This window comes from Natator depressus, chromosome 6, assembly GCF_965152275.1.
Source record: "Natator depressus isolate rNatDep1 chromosome 6, rNatDep2.hap1, whole genome shotgun sequence".
NCBI lineage: Eukaryota > Metazoa > Chordata > Testudines > Cheloniidae > Natator > Natator depressus.
The window spans coordinates 2,507,873-2,524,864 of record NC_134239.1 but is presented as its reverse complement, the minus strand read 5'-3'; positions in this window follow the sequence as shown (position 1 = coordinate 2,524,864).

Here is a 16,992-nt window from a genome sequence, read left to right as displayed (position 1 = left end):
GTGTCCTGTCTCGCTCCTCAGCATGGACTAGAAAGTCGTAGCAAAAGCCATCTCGCTACAGGTAGGGTCCGTGCTGGCGGATGTGGTCCACCCAGACCAGACCTACACCGTCCCGGGCCGCACCATCCTTGACAACCTGTATCTGGTCCGGGACCTCTTGGAACTCGGGTGAAGGGATGGTCTGTTGTTCACCCTCCTGTCCTTGGATCAGGAGAAGGCGTTCGACAGGGTGGACCACAGGTATCTCCTGAGCACTCTGCGAGCGTTTGGCTTTGGACCCCAGTTTGTGGGTTTTCTCTGGGTGCTGTACGCCTCCGCAGAGTGTCTGGTCAGCCTCAACTGGACTCTGACCGAACTCGTCAGCTTCAGGTGAGGAGTATGGCAGGGGTGTCCCCTCTTGGGCCAGCTGTACACTCTGGCGATCGAGCCCTTCCTCTGTCTCCTCCGCAGGAGGTTGACAGGGTTGGTGCTGCGGGAGCCGGAGCTGCGGCTGGTCCTGTCGGCGTATGCCGACAACATACTCCTCGCGGTCCAGGACCCGGGCGACATGGCGCGGGTGGAGGCTTGCCAGGCCATCTATTTGGCAGCCTCCTCCGCCGGGTCAACTGGATCAAGAGCTCTGGCCTGGTGGTCGGTGACGGCTGCAGGCGAGCTCCCTCCCACCCACGCGTCAGGCCATCCAGTGGAGCACGGGTCCGCTGCTCTATCTTGGCGTTTATCTTTCTGCCATGCATCCCTCTCCACAGGAGAACTGGCACGAATTAGAGGGCAGGGTGATAGAGCGGCTCTGGAAATGGACAGGACTACTCTGGTGCCTCTCCCTTCGAGGGAGAGCGCTGGTGCTTAATCAGCTAGTCCTGTACATGCTCTGGTACTGGCTCAACACCCTGGTCCTGGCCTCGGGTTTCCTGACCAACCTCCGGACATCGATTCTGGAGTTCTTTTGGTCAGGACTGCACTGGGTCCCTGCAGGGGTTCTCCATCTACCCCTGGAGGAGGGAGGGCAGGGCCTGAAGTGTCTGCACACTCAGGTTCCTGTCTTCCGCCTCCAGGCCCTGCAGAGACTCCTTCATGGTGCAGGTAGTCTGGCGTGGAGCATACTGGCGCACGCCTTCCTGCGCCGCTTCCGAGGGCTCTGATACGACCGGCAGCTCCTTTACCTCCACCCGAGAGGTCTTCCGCGAGACCTCTCCAGACTGCCTGTCCTCTACCAGGACCTCCTCCGGACCTGGAAACTGCTTTCAACGACCAGGTCCGTGGCGGCCACCAAGGGGCCAGATCTCCTCGCAGAGCCCCTGCTACACAACCCCCAGCTCCGTGTGCAGGTGGCGGAGTCCCCCTCGTTGCGCCAGAGGTTGGTCCTGGCAGAAGTCACAAGAATCGGAGACCTCCTGGACTACGACTGGGGAGACTGGCTGGATCTCCTGACGCTCGCTCAGAGCATGGGGCTCTCCAGACCTCGTACTCCGCGTCGCGTACTTCAGATGAGGGCCACTTTGCTGCCCACTACTCGGGTTTACCTCGACCAGGTCCTGCACGAGGGCACGCCCCGCCCACCCTCCACCCCAGGCCCGCCGGACCTTTTCATCGGACCCCTGCCCCGTGGACCCAACCGCCCCCCCTTCACCTTGAGCTGGCTCCACGAGATGCAGCTGGTCTGCTTCCAGACCGCGCCAAGGAAACATCTATACACACTCGTGCTCCACTCCTTTCATGTCCTCACCCTTGCGTCCTGCCCCGATACAAAATGGTGGGACTTCCTGCCACCTCTGGAGGGTGAGGATCCCTGGTGGGCCAGCTTATATTCCACCTTGGTCCCGAGGCCTGCCGGGGATATCATTTGGCGGCTCCTTCGCAGAGCCATGAGCACGGGCGTGTACTTGGCGCGGTTCACCCCATCCCAGACACCTGCCCCTTTTGTGGTGTGAGGGAAACCCCTGCACACATATACTTGGAGTGTGCCAGGCTTCAGCCCCTATTCCAGCTCCTCACAAATATTTTGTTATGCTTTTGGTTGCACTTTTCCCCTCACCTTCTTATTTATGCACTCCCAATCCCTGGCCCCACAAAGTCTCAGGATCTCCTGGTCAGCCTCCTCCTGGCCCTCGCTAAAATGGCCATCTATAAAACCAGAGGGAGGAGGTTGGCCGATGGAGTCTCCTGTGACTGTGGGGCCTATTTCCGATCCTCCATCCATTCACGTATCCGGGCAGAGTTCCTCTGGGCGGCATCCACTGACTCCCTTGACGGCTTTGAGGCACAGTGGGCGCTGTCCGGGGTTCTCTGCTCGGTGTCCCCGTCCGGTTCCCTTCGTTTGACCCTTTGACCACACTCCTGTCCCTGTTATTTCATTTGTTGTCCCCCGTAATCATTTAGTGTCCAGGTCCTGTGGATCCCCCTCTTAGGTTGGGGGGGATCCTTTAGCAAAGCCCGCCCGCTTCCCGGATCCCAATAGGATCACTCTCCTGTAGCCATTTGGCCTGACCCTGTCACAATATATATATATTTTAAAGGGTAAAAACTTGACTTTTCTTGCAACAAAATAAAATTAATAAAAAGTAGTCACGTGACACACACAACACAGGACAAAATACATGACATACAGGACTAACTTACAATTAAGACCAAAATTCTATTTATAACTATACAAAATAAGGCAAACAAAAATACAAAATAAACAAAAGGGTTAAACATTTAAATAAGCAAGTTATTACCTTGTTATTTAAAACTTTTAATACAAATTGACACAATTCATATTACGATTTGCAAAATTTATTGTATTAATTTAGTAACTGAAGACATTTTCCATGACTTTATATTAACCTTATTTTAAAACTGTGCTATGTGGAAATAAGGATAGCCCATGTTTCAAATATTAGTTCGTGATTAGGATTAGAATCAGAGTCTGCATTTCCACTGCATGGCAACCATATCTGCAAGAAAGTTTGGAGTAATTCCAGCTGTTGCATTCCTGAACCGTTAAAGTCATTAGTATGCTGGATTTACTTAAAGTAAAGTTTTACCTTATTTTCTCTTTGTTTGCTTGTTGTTTTGTTCTGTTTTCAATTGCTTTATCTTTTGGAGGTTTCTCTAAAAACTACGACTTTTAAAACAGAGAGAGAGAGAGCAGAAGTGAGGAGAGGTGGGGGAATGGGGGTGAAGAGCAACCTAGGGAGGTAGGGAGACCTGAGCCAAGAAGGTCTCTTCAAGTACAGGCAGAAGCAGCAAGCTTAGCAAACTGAGAAAGGATATAAAGGAAAACTTAACTGGTATGTCAAAATATTTGAGAAAGAAAGTTCTGTGTTTAGCTCTGAGGGAGGAGTGTGGTTCAGTCGGTTAACGCCGTTGGGAACCCCCACCCCGGGGTTTTATCCTGGCTCTGAGAGGAGAGTGGGGGTCTTTACCTGCTCTTGTAAAACCTTGAATTTATTCCCCCAGTGTCTGTTGCATTTGTGCGTGTTAGGATGTAGATATTCAGGCCTGTCGGTAAAGGCCTGTACTTTAAGAATTTAGGTGTATTCTTATCATTTGGCTAGTCCTAGAGGTATAAAAGAGAGAATCAAAATCACTGTCTGCCGGAGTAAGGGCCTTCTCTTACTGTGACAGTCTGAGGCCCTGTGCTTAGGCTAAGGCCTTTGGCTAAGCAGCAGAGGCAGCCATAAGCTGGGAAGCGACCGGTCACCTCCTCACATTCCAAACTAGTCACATAGAAAGAAGGTGCTATTGGGCTGTTAGGATACAATCCTGTCCTGATAATGCCTATCGCCTCCAGAGAAAGGGAAGTGCCTGGACGATGTAAAAGGAAACTTAGTTTGATAGTGTCCTGTCTGGCAAGAACTCACTTATCAATAGCTGGGATGTGAAATCCTCACTTCTGTATTGTTTTGTCATTATAGTTCCCACTTTGCTATTGTTTGTCTGTATAATCTCTGTCTGGTTCTGTGATTGTTCCTGTCTGCTGTATAATTAATTTTGCTGGGTGTAAACTAATTAAGGTGGTGGGATATAATTGGTTACATAATCATGTTACAATCTGTTAGGATTGGTTAGTTAAATTTCAGGAAAATGATTGGTTAAGGTATAGCTAAGCAGAACTCAAGTTTTACTATATAATCTGTGGTCAATGAGGAAGTGAGTGGGCATGGGTGGGAGGGGGTGGGCGTGTGGGTGGGGGAGATGGGAACAGGGAATGGGGGTAAGGAAATTGGAACCATGTTTTGCTAAAGGGGGAGATGGGAACAGGGAATGGGAGTAAGGAAATTGGAATCATGTTTTGCTAAGGGCAGGAATGGGAACAGGGACACAGGTGTAAGGCTCTGTGGTGTCAGAGCTGGGAAGGAGGATACTAAGGAAGGAAACTGGAATCATGCTTGCTGGAAGTTCACCCCAATAAACATCGAATTGTTTGCACCTTTGGACTTCAGGTATTGTTGCTCTCTGTTCATGCGAGAAGGACCAGGGAAATAAGTGGGTGAAGGAATAAGCCCCCTAACAGTGCGCATGCCAGATGGATGGCGGGCGTGCCCTTTTTTGCTGCAGTTAACTGTTTTGGGGCAACTCCATGTGTTAATGCATCAATTCTAGGCGTTAACCTGCTTCATTTCGGTTTTTTACTTTGAAGTTCTCCTTTATTCACTCCCCTGCGATCGAGTCGCAGCTCCTGTCTCCGAATGTGCTCTGTGAACTGTTCCATTTTTTCCCTTCGTCTGAGTTACCAATTCGGTGACAGCATTGTGTGCTACTCTTTCCTTCTGTGCACTTACTTCTCCCGTTCTGACAGACACCCGTCTAGGTCTCAGTGGAAGTTTAACCGGAGCCTGGCTTTTATTATAAGCTGCTGGTTGCAATGCAGTGGACTCCATTTCATCTTTTAATTTTGCTAGGGCCCCCTTTTTCCATTTCTGTCCCCATTCTTTGGGCACAAGGGAGCTATCTGAAGCCTGCTGTTGACCACAGATATTTATAACAGGGGACGGCCCATCTTTTTTTATTGGTTTCTTACAGCTGTTTTCAATGTTTTATTCTGTTCCTGTGCTGGTTCCAGGGCTTTTTAGTGTCTTCTGATTCTTGTAACACTTTCTTTGTTTCTGTTACTTGCCCCGCCAATTTTGTGGCATGTTGTCTAACCATTGAACAGCCATGGTTATAGTTTGCAATATTCTACATTTCAAGGCTACAGTTTCTGCCTTAGCCTTACAAATTTCATTCCATGTTTCTTCCCCACTATATTTTTTAAATTCATATGGACCCCTTTTGCTAGCAACCCAGAGGGTCCAAGAGTTATCAAACTATGTGGGGATTTGCAGAGAAGGGTTAAGCGGGTTTCCTAGCTCACGGTTTCCTGTCATGTTAGATAACGATTCCTACAACGGACAGCTCGCTTACTCACCAGATCAGCGGTCGGGGTCACCAATGTCATCAGACACCACCGGTGTGGTGCTCTGCTCTGTTCAATGTTGATAACAGTCGGCTGCGTGCGTGTGTTCCCTCTGTGTGCTGCCCCGGCTTTGCAGATCACTGGCACAGCAGATCTCGAGCAAACTGCCCAATGACCACAGACTCCGATAAGGTACGAAGGCACCCAGCCAGGTTTATTGCCAAATGAAACACAGTCTCTACTTCCCCAGATCAGATATCTACAGTTCTCCTAGTACATATGTGCCCTCTGACAATGGACCAGCTCAGTCAGTGGCGGGACTCACCACTGCCCCATAGGCCAGACAAAGAACTCCTCAGGGGTCCATTTTTTTACGCAGGTACAAACAAGTTACACATCACTCCTGACGTATTGAGGTACAACCCCTCTACGTGTCAAGGTGCCACCTATCACCTTGTACATGCTGATTCGATCAAAACAACTCCATCCATCCTATTATCCTTTTGACCCCTGTCTTTAGGATGGGTCCGCCTGTTCCTTGTTATCTGTGTGGAACGTGCAAGTATCGGAGTGTTCTGGTACCATTCTGGCACATGTTTGTACCTCTAGTGTCCAGTATCTTTTAGCTATGTGTGTTTTTGCAACATCAGCCCTTTCCTTGCCAGCTTCTGTGAGCAGGGCCTGCTTCTGGCTCACAGCTTAACCTTGCTTCACATTAACAAAGTCTTGACCACTACTTTAGTTCAGGCCTTAGACTTCATACCGGGCCTCTGATACAAGGGTTTATGTTTCAGGGCCTCGTCTTACCGCAGTGTGTAGAGCATTGACCTCAAATTTATTTTTGTTTCTTAAGTAACCAACTCTGATTTCTGCGCTTGGTACTTATAATCACTTAAGATTGATCTGTCTGTAGTTAATAAACCTGTTTTATATTTTACATTAAAAAGTAAGTTTCGGTTGAAGTACTTGGGAAATCTCAGCTCAGTTTACAAAGGCTGGTACAGGGTCCTCTGCAAATTGAGGGAGGGGCAAACTGGGTAATGAACTTGCACTGGACAGGCTTCTGACCACTGCCGGACAGGACAGTTCTGGGGTGCAAGGCTGAGGGGGAATTGGCTGGGGCCTCTCGACTGTTGGTTCATGAGTGGCTGGGAGAAGCATTCATGTAACTCAGGTGGGTGCATCCCTTCCCCTGGATGTCTGTGTGAGTGCAGCGCCTGCTAGAGGCTTGTAGCTTGTCACAGCATCACAGTGTGAGAGGCACACCCCAGGTTAGTGGGACACAGGTCTCCGTGGTCCCACAGTCCAGGTTGCACCCCATGAGGAAATGGCTTGGGTGAGGTTCAGTGCAACAGTCTCTGAAGTGCAATGAACTTTACAGTCACAACAAATTTACGAGTCTGGTGTCTTTTTCCAGGACCAGGATGCGCTGCAGGTGGGGTTCCTCTGGGATGCGTTCAGGGTCTGTGTAACTTAACCCACTCTGAACCTTCAGTTCTAGCCTCCTGTCTGGCCCTTAACACCCTCTCAGCTGGCTCTATTCCCATCAGAGAGGTGCACATCTCTGGGGAATGGACTGGAGGGGATGATCCTGCCCCCTGGGGAGGAGGGAATCGACGGGAGACGATCCTGCCCCTGGGTGTAGACCTGGCTTGACATTAGTAACTTGCCTCATTTCTTAGTGGCCGTGCTTGGAAAGGGGACTGGGAGAGTGAGTTGTAAATAGGGGCTTGCCATGCAGGGTGCTGCAGTTGGGGTGGCTGTGCTAGCTAAGATAACGTGAGGGGGAAAGGAGTCCAGGAGAGCTGGCTGTATTTTAAAGACTCCTTATTGAGGTTCCAGGGACAAACCATCGCGATGTGTAGAAAGAATAGTAAATATGGCAGGCGACCAGCTTGGCTTAATAGTAAAATCCTTGCTGATCTTCAACACAAAAAAGAAGCTTACAAGAAGAGGAAGATTGGACAAATGACCAGGGAAGAGTATAAAAATATTGCTTGGGCATGCAGGAGTGAAATCAGGAAGGCCAAATCACACCTGCAGTTGCAGCTAGCAAGAGATGTTAAGAGTAACAAGAAGGGTTTCTTCAGGTATGTTAGCAACAAGAAGAAAGTCAAGGAAAGTGTGGGCCCCTTACTGAATGAGGGAGGTAACCTAGTGACAGAGGATGTGGAAAAAGCTAATGTACTCAATGCTTTTTTTGCCTCTGTCTTCACGAACCAGGTCAGCTCCCAGACTGCTGCACTGGGCAGCACAGCATGGGGAGAAGGTGACCAGCCCTCTGTGGAGAAAGAAGTGGTTCGGGACTATTTAGAAAAGCTGGACGAACACAAGTCCATGGGGCCGGATGCGCTGCATCCGAGAGTGCTAAAGGAGTTGGCAGATGTGATTACAGAGCCATTGGCCATTATCTTTGAAAACTCATGGTGATCGGGGGAGGTCCCGGATGACTGGAAAAAGGTTAATGTAGTGCCCATCTTTAAAAAAGGGAAGAAGGAGGATCCTGGGAACTACAGGCCAGTCAGCCTCACCTCAGTCCCTGGAAATATCATGGAGCAGGTCCTCAAGTAATCAATTCTGAAGCACTTAGAGGAGAGGAAAGCGATCAGGAACAGTCAGCATGGATTCACCAAGGGCAAGTCATGCCTGACTAATTTAATTGCCTTCTATGACGAGATAACTGGCTCTGTGGATGAGGGGAAAGCAGTGGACGTGTTGTTCCTTGACTTTAGCAAAGCTTTTGACACAGTCTCCCACAGTATTCTTGCCAGCAAGTTAAAGAAGTATGGGCTGGATGAATGGACAGAAAGTTGGCTAGATTGTCGGGCTCAACGGGTAGTGATCAATGGCTCCATGTCTAGTTGGCAGCCGGTATCAAGTGGAGTGCCCCAAGGGTCGGTCCTGGGGCCGGTTTTGTTCAATATCTTCATAAATGATCTGGAGGATGGGGTGGATTGCACCCTCAGCAAGTTTGCAGACGACACTAAACTGGGAGGAGTGGTGGATACACTGGAGGGTAGGGATAGGATACAGAAGGACCTAGACAAATTAGAGGATTGGGCCAAAAGAAATCTGATGAGGTTCAACAAGGACAAGTGCAGAGTCCTGCACTTAGGACGGAAGAATCCCATGCACCGCTACAGACTAGGGACCGAATGGCTAGGCAGCAGTTTTGCAGAAAAGGACCTAGGGGTGACAGTGGACGAGAAGCTGGATATGAGTCAACAGTGTGCTCTTGTTGCCAAGAAGGCCAATGGCATTTTGAGCTGTATAAGTAGGGGCATTGCCAGCAGATTGAGGGACGTGATTGTTCCCCTCTATTCGACATTGGTGAGGCCTCATCTGGAGTACTGTGTCCAGTTTTGGGCCCCACACTACAAGAAGGCTGTGGAGAAATTGGAAAGAGTCCAGCGGAGGGCAACAAAAATGATTAGGGGACTGGAACACATGGCTTATGAGGAGAGGCTGAGGGAACTGGGATTGTTTAGTCTGCAGAAGAGAAGAATGAGGGGGGATTTGATAGCTGCTTTTAACTACCTGAAAGGGGGTTCCAGAGAGGATGGATCTAGACTGTTCTCAGTGGTAGCAGATGACAGAACAAGGAGCAATGGTCTCAAGTTGCAGTGGGGGAGGTTTAGGTTGGATATTAGGAAAAAAAATTTCACTAGGAGGGTAGTGAAGCATTGGAATGTGTTACCTAGGGAGGTGGTGGAATCTCCTTCCTTAGAGGTTTTTAAGGTCAGGCTTGACAAATCCCTGGCTGGGATGATTTAGTTGGGGATTGGTCCTGCTTTGAGCAGGGGGTTGGACTAGATGATCTCCTGAGGTCCCTTCCAGCCCTGATCTTCTATGATTCTATGATCCTATGGTTCTATAAGCAGCAGCCTCATGTTGGGACCATAGACACCAACTTTCCTGGGCGCCGGTGGGTGCTCGCGCCCCCCCGCCCCTGCCCCGACTCCATCCCTGCCCCGCCCCCATTCCAACTCCTTCCCCAAAGTCCCCGCCCAAACTCCGCCCCCTCCCTGCCCCTCTTGGACCCCTCCCCAAGTCCCTGCCCTGGCCCCGCCTCTTCCCCAAACGTGCTGCATTCCCCCTCTTTCCCCCTCCCTCCCAGCGCTTGCCATGTGAAACAGCTGTTTTGTGGTGGCAAGTGCTGGGAGCTAGGGGGGGAAAGCGGGCACACGGCAGGCTTGCAGAGGATGGGGAGCAGAGGCGGAGGTGAGCTTGGGTGGGGGGGGGCGGGGAGCTGCTGGTGGGTGCTCCAGCCCCTTTTCCTTCTCTTACACAGCCCCCGGCTTTGTCTCTTTCCACATTCAGGGTGTTTCAGCTCAGTCCCGAGGGGCCCAGTTCAGAATCTTTCTGTGGGTGCTTTTGTCTTTGTCCATGCGCAGGCCTGCGGCTGGTCCTGCCTGTAAACACGGGGCTGGGCCAGGCGGGGCGGGAAGGCGTCGATTGTTCTCACTCTTGTTTGAATCATGATGTTTGGACCCAAATCCTCACCCACCATCATGACCCTGGGCCCCAAATCCCCCATGACACATGATGTTTGGACCCAAATCCCTGCCCAGCATCTTGACATTGGGACCCAAATCCCCCCCACCCCCGCTTATTTGATTTTTTTTTCACAGTTTTGGGGAGTTAGTCACAATTTTGGATGGGTTTGTTGGCAATTGCCTGGCTCCGACAGCTTTGGAACACAATACTCTGCATTTTACGTCTCCCTTCTGACAAACCCCTTGCTGTAACCATTCTCAACTTCCGGTAGACAACGTGGGGATTTTTTGTAATATTTTTAGGAAGCCTCAGTTTCCCCCAGGGGAAAACAGCTCCAGTTTGCTCTCAGGGCAGACCAAGAGGAACAGAGGTGTGCCTGTCGCCATGCTGTCTGGGAGGAATGAATAGGGTCATTCAGGGACTGCTTGAAACTGACCTAGATCAAGAAGGGGTTCAAAGAGACAAAACAAGCTTCACACCCATCCTCCGAGCAGACTGCCTGCAATCCTTCCCCAAACCAACATGGTTCCCCTAAGCTACACGCACACAGAGCCCCAGGAATCTATGTAAGCTTCCTGGTGATAAAATCCCTCCTTTACCTGTAAGGGGTTAAGAAGCTCAAATAACCTGGTTGGCACCTGACCAAAAGGGCCAATAAGGGAAGAAGATCCTTTCTAATCTGTGCAGGGAGGCTTTGTTTGTGCTCTCTTTGTTGTGCTCTCTCGGGACAGAGAGAAGGACCAGGCAGGAAAAAAAACTTCTCCTAAAACCCTACCTGAAATAAGCATCTAAGATTACAAAAATTGTAAGTAAAGCAAGGAAATGCATTAAATTATCTTTTGTTTTAGCTTGTGAATTTCCCCAATGCTAAGAGGGAGATTTAGGTTGGATATTAGGAAAAACTTTTTCACTAGGAGGGTGGTGAAACACTGGAATGCGTTACCTAGGGAGGTGGTGGAATCTCCTTCCTTAGATATTTTTAAGGTCAGGCTTGACAAAGCCCTGGCTGGGATGATTTAGTTGGGGATTGGTCCTGCTTTGAGCGGGGGGTTGGACTAGATGACCTCCTGAGGTCCCTTCCAACCCTGATATTCTATGATTCTATGATTGTATGATTTATTCCTGTTTTTTGTAACTTTGAAGTTTTGCCAAGAGGGGAATCCTCTGTGTTTTAAATCTTATTGCCCTGTAAAATTACCTTCCATCCTGTTTTTACAGAGGTGCTTCTTTTACTTTTTTCTTTATAATAAAGTTCTGCTTTTAAGAACCTAATTGGGTTTTAGTGTCCTAAAAACCGAAGGGTCTAGTCTGCGCTCACCTTGTTTACCTATTTGGTTGGTATATTATTCTAAAGCCTCCCAGGAAAGGGGGTGAAGGGACTTGGGGGGATATTTTGGGGAAACAGGAACTCCACGTGGTCCTTTTCCTGAATCTTTGTCTAACTCACTTGGTGGTGGCAGCAATACTGTCCAAGGACAAGGAAGAATTTGTGCCTTGGGGAAGTTTTTTTACCAAAGCTGGTTGAAATAAGAGTAGGGTGTCTTTCATGTGGGTCCCCACCTCTGTACCCCAGAGTTCAGAGTGGGGAGGAAATCCTGAGATGGTGGCAGTGTGGTGGGATCATTTTGGACCAGAAGCACAGACCTCAGGATTTTAAAAAGATTTTTTCTTTTGGCTGATAGAAAACCAGGGAGGTATTTTTTAAAAAAGGACACTTCTTTTTTTTTTTTTTTAGCTGAGAGCAGCTGGAGTTTTTTTTCTTTGCTTGAAGGCAGAGTAGTTAAGTTCCTGCAAGGGAATTCACAAGCTGGGTTCTTTTTTTCTTTCTAGCTCTTGGGTTAGGCTAGGCTAAGCGCAGAAAGGCTAGGATGACAGAAAGTGAGGTCCAAAAGAAACTAGAATTAGCCAGATTGGAAGCTGAAGAGAGACAGAAAGAACATGAAAGACAGATGGCCTTAAAGCGCTTGGAATGGAAACAGAGGAGAGGAAACAGGCAAAATGCTTGGAGACAGAAATGGAGATGAAACGCTTGGATACAGAGTTAGAGCTGAAGTGCTTAAATCTGGAAAGGGCTAAGCTGGGTCTACCAGATAACCCTAACAATCCTTCTCCAGGTACCGCTCCCCATTCCAAAAAATTCCCCACCTACAAGGTAGGCAATGATACAGAGGCCTTCTTAAAAAATTTCAAAAGGGCCCGCCTTGGGTACAGGATCTCTACAGACCAGTATATGGTGGAGCTGAGGCAGCAGCTCAGTGGACCCTTAGCAGAGGAGGCAGATGAAATGCCTAAGGAACACCAGAGCAGTTATGAACTTTTTTAAAAAAAGGCCAAAATTAGAATGGGGCTAACACCCGAGTAGGCCCGTCGGAGGTTCAGAGCCCTAAGGTGCAAACCAGACGTGGCATTTTCCCGACACGCTGACCACCTTGTGAAACGTTGGGATGCCTGGATATCAGGAGCCAGCGTTAAATCTCTGGAAGATCTGTCTTTCCTAATGCAAATGGAGCAGTTCTTAGAGGGTGTTCCTGAGGAAATAGAAAGGTAAATCCTAGATGAGAAGCCCCAAACTGTAATCGAGGTGGGGGGGGGAGATTGGAGCCAGATGGGTGGAGGTGGCGGGGGGAAAAAAAGCTAGTAGCAGCTGGAGCGGAGACCAGAAGGGGCAACCTCAGACCACACCCTGCTACCGGGGCAGCCCAAGGCCCCAACTACATCCCAAGGAAACCCCCAAACACCTAATTGTCCCACCACACCAGTGTCCAGCAACCCCCTCCCCCCAGTGACCCGTCAGCTGGGCGATGTTTTAAATGTAATGAGCTGGGGCATGTAAAGGCCAACTGCCCCAAGAACCCCAACACATTACAGTTCATTGCACCGGGGTCACACCAAAGGTCCCCAGGCCCAGATGCCTCCCAGGTACCCTCAGAGTGAAGGGAAACTGTGAGTGTGGGCGGGAAGAAGTTTTCAGCATGGAGGGACACTGGAGCACAGGTGTCAGCTAGCCACCAATCCTTAGTAGACCCCAAATTCATCAACCTAGAGGCCCAAGTGATGATTCAACCCTTCACGTCAAACTCTTTAAACTTGCCTACAGCCAAGTTGCCTGTGCAGTACAAGAGCTGGTCAGGAATGTGCACTTTTGCAGTCTATGATGATTATCCCATTCCTATGCTGCTGGGGGAAGACTTGGCCCACCATGTGAAGCGAGCCAAGAGGGTGAGAATGGTCACCCGCAGCCAGGCTAAGCATGCCTCCAAACCTATCCCTGTTCCTGAGCCTTCCACCAGGGCCCCGTCTGTGTTACCAGAGACCCAGATGGAGGTGGTGGAACCAGACCCATGCCAATGACTGCAACACCCATAGTGGATTCAGACCCAGAGACCGAGCCAAAGCCAGTCCCCGAACTGGGACTGGCAGAGCAACCAGCACCAGAACCATTGCCAGCACTGAATCCAGCTCTTGCAACCCCGTCTACAGCCCCAACACCAGAGGGCACCACCGAGCCTGCACTGGCATCAGCAGCAAATGACTCTACACAAGAGGCTCAGCCGGAGCCTGAACCCCAACATAGTGCACCAGCGGAGAGCGGTTCACAGTCAACGGAAACAGCCCCATCACCTGCATGGCTTCCAGAGGGACCAAGCCTAGGTCCACAATCCAGTGAGGAACTGATGTCTCCAGCATCAAGGGAACAGTTCCAGGCCAAGCAGGAAGCAGGTGAAAGCCTCCAGAGAACTTGGACAGCGGCACGGAGCAACCCACCGCCTCTCAGCTCTTCTAATCGATCCAGGTTTGTTGTAGAAAGAGGACTTTTATACAAGGAAACTCTTTCTGGTGGACACCAGGAAGACTGGCATCCTCAGAGACAGTTGGTAGTTCCAACTAAGTACCGGGTCAAGCTCTTGAGCTTAGCCCATGATCATCCTAGTGGCCATGCTGGGGTGAACAGGACCAAAGACCGTTTGGGGGGGGTCATTCCACTAGGAGGAAATGGGCAAGGATGTTTCTACCTATGTCCGGTCTTGTGAGGTGTGCCAAAGAGTGGGAAAACCCCAAGACCAGGTCAAAGCCCCTCTCCAGCCACTCCCCATAATTGAGGTTCCATTTCAACGAGTAGCTGTGGATATTCTGGGTCCCTTCCCAAAAAAGACACCCAGAAGAAAGCAGTACATACTGACTTTCATGGATTTTGCCACCCGATGGCCAGAAGCAGTAGCTCTAAGCAACACTAGGGCTAAAAGTACGTGTCAGGCATTAACAGACATTTTTGCCAGGGTAGGTTGGCCCTCCAACATCCTTACTGATTCGGGAACTAATTTCCTGGCCGGGACCAAGAAAAGCCTTTGGGAAGCTCATGGAGTTAACCACTTGCTTGCCACTCCTTACCACCATCAAACAAATGGCCTGGTGGAGAAGGTTAATGGAACTTTGGGGGCCATGGTACGTAAATACATGAATGAGCACTCCAGTGACTGGGACCTAGTGTTGCAGCAGTTGCTCTTTGCCTACAGGGCTGTGCCACGTCCCAGTTTAGGGTTTTCACCATTTGAACTTGTGTATGGCCATGAGGTTAAGGGGCCATAACAGTTGGTAAAGCAGCAATGGGAGGGGTTTATGCCTTCTCCAGGAGCTAACATTCTGGACTTTGTAATCAACCTACAAAACACCCTCTGAGACTGTTTAGCTCTAGCTAGTGAAAACCTAAAAGATGCTCAGGAAGAGCAAAAAGCCTGGTATGATAAACATGCCAGAGGGCGTTCCTTCAAAGTAGGGGACCAGGTCATGGTCTTAAAGGCGCACCAGGCCCATAAAATGGAAGCATCTTGGGATGGGCCATTTACGGTCCAAGAGCACCTGGGAGCTGTTAACTATCTCATAGCATCCCCCACCTCAAGCCTAAAGCCTAAAGTGTACCATGTTAATTCTCTAAAGCCCTTTTATTCCAGAGAATTAAAGGTTTGTCAGTTTACAGCCTAGGGAGGAGACGACGCTGAGTGGCCTGAAGGTGTCTACTATGAAGGAAAAAGTGACGGTGGCGTGGAAAAGGAGAACCTCTCCCTGACCCTTGGGCATATGCAGCAACAGCAGATCAAGGAGCTGTGCACTAGCTATGCACCGATGTTCTCAGCCACCCCAGGACGGACCGAACGGGCATACCACTCCATTGACATAGGTAATGCTTGCCCAATTACAGCCCAATCTTACCGGGTGTCTCCTGAAGCCAAAACTGCTATAGAACGAGAGATCCAGGACATGCTACAGATGGGTGTAATCTGCCCCTCTGGCAGTGCATGGACATCTCCAGTGGTTCTAGTTCCCAAACCAGATGGGGAGATACGTTTTTGCGTGTACTACCGTAAGCTAAATGCTGTAACTTGCCCAGACAACTTTCCAATGCCACGCACAGATGAACTATTAGAGAAACTGGGACGGGCCCAGTTCATCTCTACCTTGGACTTAACCAAGGGGTACTGGCAAGTACTGCTAGATGAATCCGCCAAGGAAAGGTCAGCCTTCATCACCCATGTCAGGCTGTATGAATTTAATATGCTCCCTTTTGGGCTGCAAAATGCACCCACCATCTTCCAAAAACTCGTAGATGGTCTCCTAGCGGGATTGGGAGAATCTGCAGTCGCCTATCTTGATGATGTGGCCATAGTTTCTGATTCATGGGAAGAATATCTGGAGCATCTCTGGAAAGTCTTCGAGCGCATAAGGGAGGCAGGACTAACTGTTAAGACTAAGAAGTGTCAAATAGGCCTAAACAGAGTGACTTACCTTGGACACCAGGTGGGTCAAGGAACTATCAACCCCCTACAGGCCAAAGTGGATGCTATCCAAAAGTGGCCTGTCCCAAAGTCAAAGAAACAGGTTCAATCCTTCTTAAGCTTGGCCGGTTATTACAGATGATTTGTACCGCAATACAGCCAAATCGCCACCCCACTGACAGACCTAACCAAAAAGAAACAGCCAAATCCCGTTCAGTGGACCGAAGAGTGTCAGAAGGCCTTTAACCACGTTAAAGTGATACTCATGTCTGACCCTTTGCTAAGGGTCCCAGACTTTGACAAACCTTTCCTAGTATCCACTGATGCGTCCGTGCATGGTGTGGAAGCAGTTTTAATGCAGGAAGGACCAAATCAAGAATTCCATCCTGTCGTGTTTCTCAGCAAAAAACTGTCTGACAGGGAAAGCCACTGGTCAATCACCGAAAAGGAATGTTACGTCATTGTCTATGCTCTGGAAAAGCTACACCCACACGTTTGGGGACGGCGTTTCCACCTGCAAACTGACCATGCTGCACTGAAGTGGCTTCATATCATCAAGGAAAATAACAAAAAACTTCTTCAGGGGAGTTTAGCTCTCCAAGATTTTGATTTCGACATACAACACATTCCAGGAGCTTCTGACAAAGTGGCTGATGCACTCTCCCGTGAAAGTTTCCCAGAATCAACTGGTTAAAATCTTCCTTGAAATGTGGAAAATATTGTTAGTTTTTATATAATCAGTAGTATATCTAAAGGTGCATGTGTCTTATTCACTCTGTTTTCCCCTAGAGCTCCAGGAAGAAATCACAGCCAGTGTGCAACAGGCTGTCCAGCACCATGTGTGATTTGGGGGGCGTGTCATAAATATAAAGGGAAGGGTAACAACCTTTATGTAGCAGTAGTATAAAATTCCTCTTGGCCGGAGGTACAGAATCACTTACCTGTAAGGGGTTAATCAGTTCAATTAACCTAGTTGGCACCTGACCAGAAGGACCAATGGGGAAAGGAGATACTTTCAAATTTCAGGGGGGGGAAGGTATTGTTTGTGCTCTCTTTTTGTGTGCCCTCTCGGACAGAGGGGGGACCAGGGCAGGAAAAAAACATCTCCTAAAATGATCCTGAAATGATACATCTAAAATTAAAGAAATTGTATGTAATAGCAAGGAAATGCATTAGATTATCTTTTGTTTTAGCTTGTGAATTTTCCCTATGCTAAGAGGTAATTTTATTCCTGTTTTGTAACTGGGAAGCAGAGTCAGAGGGGAATCCTCTGGGTTTTAAATCTTTTTATTTACCCTGTAAAGTTATCTTCCATCCTGATTTTCCAGGTGTGATTCTTTTACTTTT